This window comes from Vigna umbellata, chromosome 1, assembly GCF_029865625.1.
Source record: "Vigna umbellata cultivar VRB3 chromosome 1, Vumbellata_1.0, whole genome shotgun sequence".
Classification (NCBI taxonomy): Eukaryota; Viridiplantae; Streptophyta; class Magnoliopsida; order Fabales; family Fabaceae; genus Vigna; species Vigna umbellata.
This window is the reverse complement of record NC_142165.1, coordinates 100,984,680-100,996,997: the sequence shown is the minus strand read 5'-3', so window position 1 is coordinate 100,996,997 and position 12,318 is coordinate 100,984,680. Positions and strand designations below refer to the sequence as shown.

General features: G+C 27.9%; 1 pseudogene; it reads left to right on the top strand.

The window, feature by feature from the left end:
• Positions 1 to 10,185: 10,185 nt before the first annotated feature.
• On the top strand, positions 10,186 to 11,349 carry LOC124828196 (calmodulin-like protein 3 pseudogene; annotated as a pseudogene).
• The last annotated feature ends 969 nt before the right edge of the window (positions 11,350 to 12,318 follow it).

The window sequence follows — 12,318 nt, the reverse complement described above, 5'->3', positions numbered from 1 at the left end:
ATGGAACATAATGATACCAGATTCCCCTCCTTGCTTTTCTGAAACAATGAGCTTCTGGTTATACGGTTCAATGGGCAAAACTCCTTATCTATTATTACTGTTCTTTCCTTTTCCCCCTTTAAGAAAAAAATTGTCAGAATTGTGCATCATTTCTTTGTTCTTGTAAGATAGTCCATATCCTCTGGTACGTGCCAGTGTGTTTAAAAAATAAAAGATTTATACATGTTGATGATGTTTAGTTCCCAGAAAGTTCATTGGAATCTTATCATTTTGAACTAAAATTAGATCCTTGTTGCCATACATATCATGATTATGACTTTCTGCAAGAACTTCCAAAGTAAGTAGCAACCTTCTTGTTTGAGGGTCAATCTGGTTAATGCCCATGACCTTGAGAGAAACTATGTTACAATAACATATACTAATGTTTGTGGGCTTCAATGTGATCAAATGTAATCATTCATGTTTCATTGGGTTTGGGTTCAACTGGGTTTTATCTGTAGGAACATGGTTTAAACCAACTCTACTTATTCGATTTTCGTATTGCTCAACCTTTTTCTTTAACAAAATTTCCTATTATCTAGGTAAAGTTTTAAAAAACAAAATTACAAATTTAAGTCAGGTGGTCATTTTAAATTGGTGGTAACCTAGTTAACAAATTTACTAATTTTTTTTCCACAATGAGTTGGACATTTAAATGATAACTTTATTTTCTTTTTATCTTTTATATGCGTACATTTAATTTAAAAAGTTGATTTATATTATTATAAACTAATTATAAATATGTTAAGTAATTAATTAGAAACACTTGGTTTATATTTTATAATTATAATAGTATTGTTTTTAAAAATAAAAGTTAGATATTTATTTATTTCAAAATGAATATAGTTACTTTTTAATGATAAATTTTAAATGCTTTTTTTTGCTCAAGTTAATCTTTTCATTATAACCGGTTTATTAATGTGATTCAAAAGAGTTAAACAAAACTGAAAAAATAACGGTTAATATTTAAAATTTTATGTTATTTTCAAAATAACCGTAAACTGTAGAAAATAATTTAAAATTTGCATTAATCGAAAGTAATATACATAATATTTATTAATTTTTAGATTAAAAATGTTTATTGCATTAATTAAAGTTATTGATGTGATTTATTGAAATTTATTTACTTAATTATTGATTTAAAATCCATTGAAATGTGTATATTTATTTTTTTCTCCTTTGTAAATTAAAAGTTAAAAACAATATTGAAATTAATTATGAAAAAATCTTAATTAATTTTTCATAAATATTATAATATATTTATAACTTTCATTCTCCATCTAAGTTATCATAATTAANCTTTAGTAAATACTAAATCATCCTCATATTATTTACTTTCCCAGCCCTTTAATTTTTTTTTTTTGTAATTCTTTCAAATATTCTTATTCCTTTGTTATTACGGTGTAGACAATGTGAGTGCATGAGATATATTACGGTGAAATTCATAAAGTGTTAGGAACAAACAACCAATGACACGTGTAATACTCCTGATATGTATTTATTTCGCGAGAAAATACATATTAGGTTCATGAAACACAATATTCACATGGATATTAATGAAATTATAGGGGAAAATATTATATTGTATAGAGAAAAACTAAAAAGGGATGAAAATAGTTGTAAAGAGTTTAAAGAATTACAAAATTGCAGGTACATATAAAACTTGAATTGAAAGAATAATTAAGATGAGAGTAAATTTAGGATTTGTATTGTATAATCTGCAAGATTTTCAGACATAATATATTTTCTTTGGGAGTCCCTTTGAATTTGGGTTTTCTTCTAAAATTCTAAAATTTGGGAATGAGTGTTTAAAATTTGTTGGAAAGTTGTCCTAAAACTTCGTTGAGAAAAAGTGTTTTTTTTGTTTACATATTAGAAGTATATATTAGGTTTTTGTAAGAAAATTATAAAATAGATAATACAAATGAAACACAAGTTTAATATACATAAAATATTAACATTATTTTAACTTAAAATTTTAAGATAATAATTTTTTTTCTTTTATGGTGTTCACATTTTTTATTTTTCATATTGTATTTATTTGAGTTAATTATCAAAACCAACAATTGACTTTAATGTCTTTAAGAAAAATTATTAAGATGACAACATTAATAAAATAGGAGTTAAATCCATATAAAATATTAATATCTTCATAATTCAAAATTAAGATAATAAATTTATAAATTTTAATTTTTATGAATGATTCGACTTTCTTCATTCTATCTTGACCTTGACCCAATAGAAGTCTTATAATAACCCTTCTAAAAAAAGCCTATAATAATTAGAATATAGCAGAAAATTCCAATTGAATAATTAGTACTGGGAAACGTGTTTTTCACTGAAGCGAGGTTTATTGAATCGAATTAATCTTGAATTGAAGTTACAGTTTTAACAGAGTGAAATAGAAAGTTTGGAAGAATTTAAAAATATATGAAAGAATTTAATATTAGAAATAATGAAGATTAATTTGCATGGGAAAAGAAAAGAGGGTAATTAATAAAGGAATCATGCATAAAATTAGGGAAGTATATATATATTGAAGTGGTGGGTAGTTGTGGTGTTGGGCTCCTACCTCATACTTTTCTGTGACAACGAATATATAACAACAGTGGACCAACCTCATCCCTTTTTTCTTTCTTCTTTCTTCTTTCATCCTTTTTCACTTCTCTCTTCTTTCAATCTCTTTTTTTTTTTTTTTCCAAAATTATCAAACATAATTTTCCTTTTCATCTCATAAATATCTCTCCTCAACTCCATTTTACAAATTTCAGAACCTTCCTTAAAAACTTGATAGTGAGACCTCGCTTCCAGTGGTAAAAATTTACAAGGATTGGTGCCACGTTTGGGCCCCAACAGATGAACAAAATAAAACAAAACACAAGTTACCTAAATTTCAAATCAAGATTGCCGCTTCAATTCTTACATTCTATGTTGCAGCTGAATGCACCAACTGCAATTCAATTTTCATCGGAAATAATAACAACAAAATGTACTAAAGTATATAATAAAAATAATTTCTCTAAACGAATTTATGAAAAAAATAATAATAAAATAACAATGATCATAAAAGGACAACTGGCAATATTTTTAACTGAAAAAATCATATTTTATGTACTGATAAAAAGAATCAAATCAAAAACACACATAATACATATAATTAGTCAATACATCAAAGTAATAATACTCTTAAATATGAAAAAAAAAAAAAAAGATAAATCTAAAATAGAACAACATTGCGAGATTGATTTCTCTCCTTAAACTTTTAATTGAGATCAAGATGAAAAACTCTATGCCAACAAAATTTCTCTCTTTTCTTTCTTTAAGGGTTTGAAAATAAATCTCTTATGACCTAAAATACTCTCTCCACCTATATTAAACAATGAAATAAATTTGACTAGGATGGACATTTTAGACACATAGTTGAAAGTCCAATCCAACATATTTCCCCTCTCACATCTATATGGAGGTGACCTCCAATCATGCAATCTCAGAAGAAGATTCAAATATCTTCCTTGGTAGTGTCTTAGTCATCATGTCAACACCCTTTTCATTTATATAAACTTTATCAAACTCCAATAACTTAGCATTTAAAGTATCACATATCCAATGATACCTCACATCAATATGTTTATAGCTAGAATGAAAAGTTGGATTCTTACCAAGATGGATAACACTTTGATTATCCACAAATAAAATGGATAGTTGTTCTACATAAAACCAAGCTTTTTACAAGAATTTCTTCAACCATAGTAACTCCTTTCATGGTTTTGTATGGCAATGAGCTCTATCTTTGTAGTAGACAATGCTACACACCTCTGAAGTCTTAATTGCTAAGCTACAACTCTCCTGCAAACTTAATCAAATAGTTTGAACTGGATTTTCAAGAATAAATATTTTCAGTCATATTTGAGTTTAAGTAACCCAACAAAATAGATTTAACACCTCCAAAATAAAGCCTTAAATAACTAATCTCACGAATATACCTCAAAATTCATTTCATATTATTCTAATGCTCTATACATGCATTTGACAAAAATCAACAAATTATAGTAACAACATGTGCAATATTTGGTCTTGTACATACCGTAACACATATCAAATTGTCCACCGTAGATGCAAAAGAAACTTTGTTTATATATGTCTTTTCAACTACATTTCAAAGACTATTTTTAACACTCAATTTAAATTGAGTAGCAGGAGGATTGCTGATAACTTTAGTATTTTTCATCATGAATCTTTGTAATTCCTTCTTAATGTTGTGGTAGTCAAATCTTCTTTTCTCTTCTATCACATGAGATACTTATCCTAAGAATCTTTTTAACAACTTCCAAGTATTTTATGGTAAAAGACTTGTCAAGTGTCTCTTTTAATATGTCAATTCTACAAATATTTTTAGTAAAATCGACTTGTAAAGTTAGGTTTGTATCTCTTATATACTATAAATTAGTCTTATCGTTAGCCGGTGTGAGACTTCTAACACTTATTGTAACTTGACTTATTAACTTATTTGAAATTGTAACTTAATTATTATGAAAATTATATTATCTTATTTGTAACTTAATTGTTATAAAAATTGTATTTTTTTAAATAAGTCGATACTTAAAAAGAATAATTCTTTAATAATTTTTTAAAATATTAGTCTAATTAACCAAGTACAATATAACACGTTCAAAAGCGGGTTTAATTATATTGAATTTAACATAAAAATGACATAAATCTAATCTGATATTTTTTTAGTAGGTTGAACAGAAGATTTTCTTAAAATCTTATCCAACCCAACTCACTAAAATACTCATAAATTCTAAAATACTTTTTATGCATATTTAAAACTGTTAAATTAATATTTAAAATGATACATACTTTATTTTAAACAAAATAAGTATTGCGTACAATTTTGAAATGTATAAGTATAATCATTGTTTATATTTTTTTCCTGTATATCAATAGTGATGGTTTTTAAATTATATAAAGGGGCAAATTACGAATTTTTAAACTTTTATTCGCCCTCTTTGTACCGTTGAGTGTATTTTTTCTCTCTTTAAGCAATTACTCGTCATGTTCTATTCAATAATATTTTAAAAATTTGTAAAAAAAAATCTAGAATAGTTCTGAAAGGTAAACGTTTTAGATTAATCGTGGATCAAGGTTTATTTACTTACCCATGATGCTCTTACTTTATTTTTTTACAATGTTGAATTATCGAAAACCTTTCTCAACGAATTTGGTAGATTGTGAATAAAACAAATAATATATAATTCAATGATTAACTTTTTTATGAACCAGCTCGCATGAGGAATTAATCATGGAGACCAAGATATTTTATTTTCGGCCCAATATTAGAAAATTGGGTTTAAGCCCAAAGAGCAGCATGATGTGTATTTGACCCATTCTTAAGTGATATAAAAAAGGAAAAAGAGAAGCAACATTCTGTTTTATTTAAGATCATTAAGATAATAATGATAATTTTATCTAATTAATCAAATGAAAAATTATATTAGGAATTTTATTTGATGAAATAATATGTGAATTCAGTTATTGAAGAATATTCATGTCGAAGCATAAACAAATAAGGTTTGAATAGTAAATTTGATTTTTCTTTTGTTGAGTAACAAATTTGATTGGCACTCAAGATTATATGGACGTTTAAATTCAGCTTTTTGAGACGAATAAATTATTTTTATTTACGTTTTTTTTAGAAAATAAAGCAAACATCAAGTTGCACAAAATACTTGCATTTAAAATTTGTTTTCTAGATAGGGATAATTGCTTGATATATTATTTCTCTCCAATTTGAAAATAGATTCTTCTTTAATATTGCTGTAAGAAAAAAATATGAAGAGTAACATATTAATCTGTTTCCATAGAACTTTAGAAAATAATCAATAGAAATTTTTCTTTAGAAATTTATATTGATCATAAATTTTTATTATAAATGATTTTTTTTTGCATAAGGTGTAAAATTAATAATTAAGTTTTATATATTTTTTCTTTAATTTATAATTTATGAATGCTAGATTTTCTTTTATGCTGACATTTCAAACTCGTTACAAGAATTTTGCCAGCTGTCAAATACTAAAATGTCAACTTATGCCACCATTTAACTCACTTTATATTTCCATTGTTTTTTGTTGATTTGCACTTTCGGGAAATAGATAACGAGTCAGATAATTAATTTCAGTTGATAACATTTAAATTTTTTCTATAACAAAATTTATACACTTATATATTATGAAATAATTGAATTTGTATAATTATAATGTCCTTCTAATAAAAAAAATGAACAAAACTCTTTTGTTTCCATTTTTCTCAATCCACTCCAATTTTGAGGAAAAAATCTCTAAAAAAAAATAGAATTTAAATATAAAGAATGGTTTCTTCTGCATTTCATTTAGTTTGTATGTTTAGAAGAATTAAATTTAGAGAAATTTTTTTTACTTTAAATATTTAAAAAAACAAATACTTTATTTGATACCACACTAAAAAATATCAAAATTTTTAGAACTTATTTTTCATATAAGCGGTTAAAAATTCTGTAGGAAAAAACAATACTAGTAAATAAATGTCAACAATTTGTCTTAAACAACTGCTATTTGTAAGAGTTTTAGAACCGTCACTATTTGTTAGGGTTTCTAGAATTTTTTTTTTTATAAAAGGAAAAACTTGTTTGTCTTCTTTTAAATCATTTTTTCATTTTGTTGTTACCCTTTGTACAAACACAGTCTTAACCACTATATTCCACAATCCACTGAACAAAAGGCTTCAAAATCTAAAGCAATTCCATGTATATATCTTGAGGAGGGACAAGTATATCTTCACCTTTGGGTAAGGTAGAGCATCAAATTCCTTGGCTACTTACCAAAATAATATTAAATCATGCATGTCGTATTTTTATTATATTATTTTATTTCGTTGAGTTGAAATTTAACTAGTATAATAATTGTATTATTTTACATTTAAATTTAATATATATTTATTAATATAATTTATATTTTATACTGTTTCAAAATCAACTAAATATCATACCTTAAAATCAACTATAAAAAATTTATTTCCTCTAAATGATAGATTCAGGAGAGAAATATAAAAATAAAAAGAAAAAAATAAAATAAATGACCCATAGTAATATTCTTTTTTGTGTGTACATAGTAATAGTTGCGACCTATATTCCTTAATCGTGAAATATGTTACTATGATGTCAGAATATATAGGAACAAATAAAATTCTTTTAGTACAGTAATACGTTTATCTAATTTAAAAGACGTTTGTTGCGTAACCATATTGGAGTGTGTGTGTGAAGCATTCAGAGCATTTCGATTCTCATATTCTATCATGTGACCCCTTGCTTAAAAGCACTTTTCTTTTTGGAGAATTAAGATACTTTTTATTCTGAAATTATTTTCAAAATTGATATTTTCTTACAAATATTACTCGTGTACTTATAGAAAAATATAAAGGAATATTGAACAATCATTTTACATATTTACTTGCTATTCTTTTTAGATTACAACGTATTAATTAAATTAATCTCATACTTGTTGTTAAATTAATTAAATTAATGTTGATTAAATTTATGTCTAAATTAATATGTCCATTGTTAACATATTCAAAAACAACTTAATTCTTTTAGAAGTATTAAAAAAATACTCTAATTATCATCAATTTTATGATAACATGAATCAATTATTATAGTATGTAAAATTGAGATACTTGAGTGGATTGCTTAATCAAATATCAGCAAAACTGTAGCTTGTGATTTGGAAAACTGTAGCTTGTGATTTGGAAAGAATGACCACCTGAATGTCATTTGATAAGATGTTATTATTTTGTTTTTGAAAATGTTTTTAATCATGGCATTTAATCAGAAAATCTTTTTACTTCTTGTTCCAATTTCATGTTCATAGAGTGACAAAACTTTATGGGAGTTTATTTTTTTAGGTTTGAACTTGTATTAAGATTGAATATTTGGTGTGGTAGAAACATAAGTCATTAATTAAGATTTAAGGAAAATGAATGATTATTTCAATAAAAAGTTTAAGAAATCGATTATTAGTTTAAAACAATCTTTAATTTCTGATCTTAAATTTATCGAGCGACATCATTAAAGTTAATTATCATGTATATTTTAAAAACTGGAGTTGCTTCATTGTTTTTAAAAATACTACACACGATAAAAAAAATATTTAAACTACCTTAAACTTTATATAAGACTCACTGAGAACACTTCTTAATCACTAATTAATGTAATATATTATTATTCATTCAAATGTTTCTAATTACTTTTATCCGTATAACTAGAATTTTGTTGACGCGGTTTGTGGGATCAAAAAGAGCACTCCCACCAAACCCCGCGTAACTTTTTTCGCACTTTGGAAAAAGAAAAAAATGAAAGGGAAATCTTATAATTATTTTAATAAGATCATGAAAATTTGTTATAACTTAAACAATAAGGAGCTATACTATTATAATTATATATTTAAATTTAATTTCCCCATTCAATTCGAAAACATTTAATATATTTGGTGGTATTTTTAGTCTTAAAATTGGTTAGGTCACTTTTCAACTTTTATAGTTATTTTAATCCTTATATTATATAAAAAAATGTTAATTGTTAATGCATTTTATAAAAGTAAGAATCAAACAGAGGTAATTTATAAAACCAATACTAAATATATATTTTTAAAATATTCAATAATGAGAATTTATTTTAGGTTTAATACATCATTTGGTCCCCTACTTTTAGGGGTTTGGTTCAAAGTAATCATGTCTTTTAAAATAGTTCAGTAAGATCCCATATTTCATTAAAAAATATTCAATCTGATCCTTTCTGCATACGCAGTTAAAAACATAACGGTGCAAATGTCACGTCATCATCACCATCTCCAGACAAACCCTAATTTCTCTCCAACAAACCCTAGCCGCCGCACCATCCAGCGTCGACAATTGTCCTTTCCAACACATCACGTGCCACCACCAAAGTGTCTTCTCCCTTCTATTGCAGCTCCATCACCTTCGCATCTCACCTTCGTTCTTGCACCACCACCCAACGCAATCCCTTGCTATGCCGCGACCACCAATCTTCACCATTTTCACCCTCGCACCAGCAAAATCGTCATCGCGCCAGCAGCACTACCGTCCAATCTCCACCACAGAATCGTCCACCACTAACCACCAGTCAAATTGCCAGCTGCTGCAGATCGCGAATCTCCACTCTTCTCCACCATTAATCGCACCGTTGCTTGCGTCCACCTGCAACCACAATCAGATCTGCAAGCAAACCGTGGAGACCTAGGGTTTCTCGCGTTCTTGTCTCATAGCTTTGGTGGTGGCGTGTGATGCGTTGGAGAGGACGGCTGCCGGTGAGGATGGGCGCTGAATGGTGCGGCGGCTAGGGTTTCTTGGAGAGAAAATTAGAGAGTGTCTGGAGATGGTGAATATGATGTGGCAGGAACTTTTTTTTTAAATTAAAAAATCATTTAAGTCTACCTATTAACGTGTGCCACGTGCTTAAGAGATACCAGAGTGACATTTGCACCGTTATGTTTTTAACGGCGTGAGGAAAAGGATCAAATTGAACATTTTTTTAACAAAACATGAGATTTTATTGAACTTTTTTAAAAGGTAGGATTACTTTGAACCAAACCCCTAAAAGTAAGGACCAATGTATTAAACCTTTATTTTAATATAACTTTTTAACTTAGTGAATTTTACATTATCATGGTTAACTTTTAAGATATAGTTAGACACTAGATAATCATCTAATCACATGTTATAACTATTAAGGTACTAAAGCACTGAATAATCTAATCACGTATTATAACTTTTAAGATAGTTATTACAAATGTCAGCTCACTTATTATTAATACGTGACTGAAATGACAGTGTAAAAACTATTTGTTCTCTTTGAAATCAAGACTTAGACAAAATTTTCTATTTATAATCAAAGGGTGAAACTACAGTAAATTATTTGTTCTCTTAATATCAAGACTCAGACAATTGTATTTGTAAAGTTTTAGTGTAAAGAAGTGATAAAAATGTTAAATAAAACATTCGAATTAGAACAAGAATGGAATAAATATTCAATATTTTTATAACTATTTATATGATTTTATTAGTTTATATAAACTGTATGGAAGAGATGGTTACACTTGAGTCACTAAATGGAGCGTTTATAATATTGTTTTCCGAAACAAACAAAAACCTCAAAAGCAGACGAAGTTTCTTTGTATAATCTTTGGTTCATAGGTTGTTCTGAAAAGTAAACTATACTCGGTTCCTTCTCTTCGTGGTTCTCTTCTTCCTTATCCCTTACCCTCTGTTTTGTTTCCTAGATCACATCCAACAAAACCATGGATCTATCTACACTGTTACTGGCCCTGCTCTTCATTGCAGGTCTCATAAATATCTTCCTTCAAGTATCCACCAACAAGATTACCACGTGCCTTCAAATTTTCCTCCCCAGCAGTGCTTGCAAAACCAAAACCGCCCTCACTCCTTCACCAACGGCCAAGGTGGAGCACGGTTCCTCCAGGAAGAAGGAAGAGCTCGAAAGGGTGTTTTCCACTTTCGACAAAAACGGTGACGGTTTCGTGACGAAGCAGGAGCTGAGGGAATCCCTGAGGAACATCGGAATCTTGATGACAGACAAAGAGGTGGACGATATTGTTGTGAAGTACGATTCGAACGGTGATGGCTTGATAGATTTTGAGGAGTTTTGCCTGTTGACAAGTGAGTGTATGGGAGGGAAAAAGGAAGAAGACGAAAATGAAGAAGAAGAAGAAGAAGAGGAGGAGATTAATCTAAAGGAAGCTTTTGATGTGTTCGACAAGGACAACGATGGGGTTATTTCGGTGGAGGAGCTAGCTTTGGTGCTTACTTCGTTGGGGTTAAAGGAAGGGAAGAAGAGTGAAGAGTGCAGAGAGATGATTAAGAAGGTTGACATGGATGGAGATGGTATGGTGAATTTCAAGGAGTTTAAGAGAATGATGATGAAGGGAGGAAAACTTACTCTCTTTCACGCATAGTCCACTGCTACCACAGGTTCTCTCTTTTTCAATTCACACCATCCATCATTAATTAACTCCATTTTCTCTCTATATGTGGTGGCCACACAGAGATACACGAAATGAAAAATTTCTCTCATTATTAGGAATGTAGATTCTTAAACAAATTTTCATGTTTCTGTAACTTTAATGGCTATGTAGTATGTTTTTTTTTTTCTTTAATCTGGGTGTGTGTGGATTTATAACTGTTCAGGGTTTTGTAGCTTTGTTCTCTTTCCTCCATGAAATTGGGAAAAGTAAATTATTGATAGAGGATGTTGTTTCTGGAGCCTCACATGCTGCATATGACCAAACATACGGTGTTAATTATGAAGGTTAATTTATTTCCACGAGGAAGGTTATTTTAAGCAAAAGCCATCGTTGTTGAATGTGAGTCCAATCAAGAAAAATCTCACTTTTTTTTAAGAGCCTGAACGATTCATGTGACATTTTCCACCAATGTCATACTTTGTAATTATCTTCACCAAATGTAGTAATTAATTGAATCTGGTAGGCTTTGTTTGCCAACTTTCAAATAGGACCACTTACTCTGAAGGATAAAATTTTCTTTTACACCCATTTACTACTCCTTATTACTCTTATCTCTTTCTTTCTCTTTAAAAATACAGAATCTTTAAAATACAAAAGTTAACCTCTTTTTTAAGACCATTTCAAATGGTAGTTAAATAGTGTAAAAATAACTTTTTTTTTCATGTATCTTTCAGTTTAAACAGTAGAAACTTAGTTGAATTTAATTAGTTGAAATTTTTCATTAAAATGCTTCCTCCTTCCTTTCCTTTGTCTTTCTTTTTATCTAAAAAATGTATGTCTCCTCACATGCAATTATATCGTAACTTTGCATATAATGCATTTTAAATAAAATTGATTTTAGTATTAAACCAGTAATAATTTTTTTTTACTTCTTCTTATAAACTACTTAAAAATATTTTAAGAGAAAATCAGTTTTAGATTCAAAATTAAAATTTTCAATATAAAACTAAAAATACGAATATTGGTTAAAATCTCATTGAACAGTTTTGATTAATTATAAAAAAGTGTATAATATACTTTAATTTTCTTTATGTTGAATGTAAAATAAATGAAAACATGAGATAACAAATTTGAAAAACGTTAGACACTGGTAAACAATGAACATTTCTTTAGGAAAGTAATTATAATCACAAAATCAAAAGCTAGTGAAATTTAAATGATTAAATCATGAAATTTTAATTCAACATCT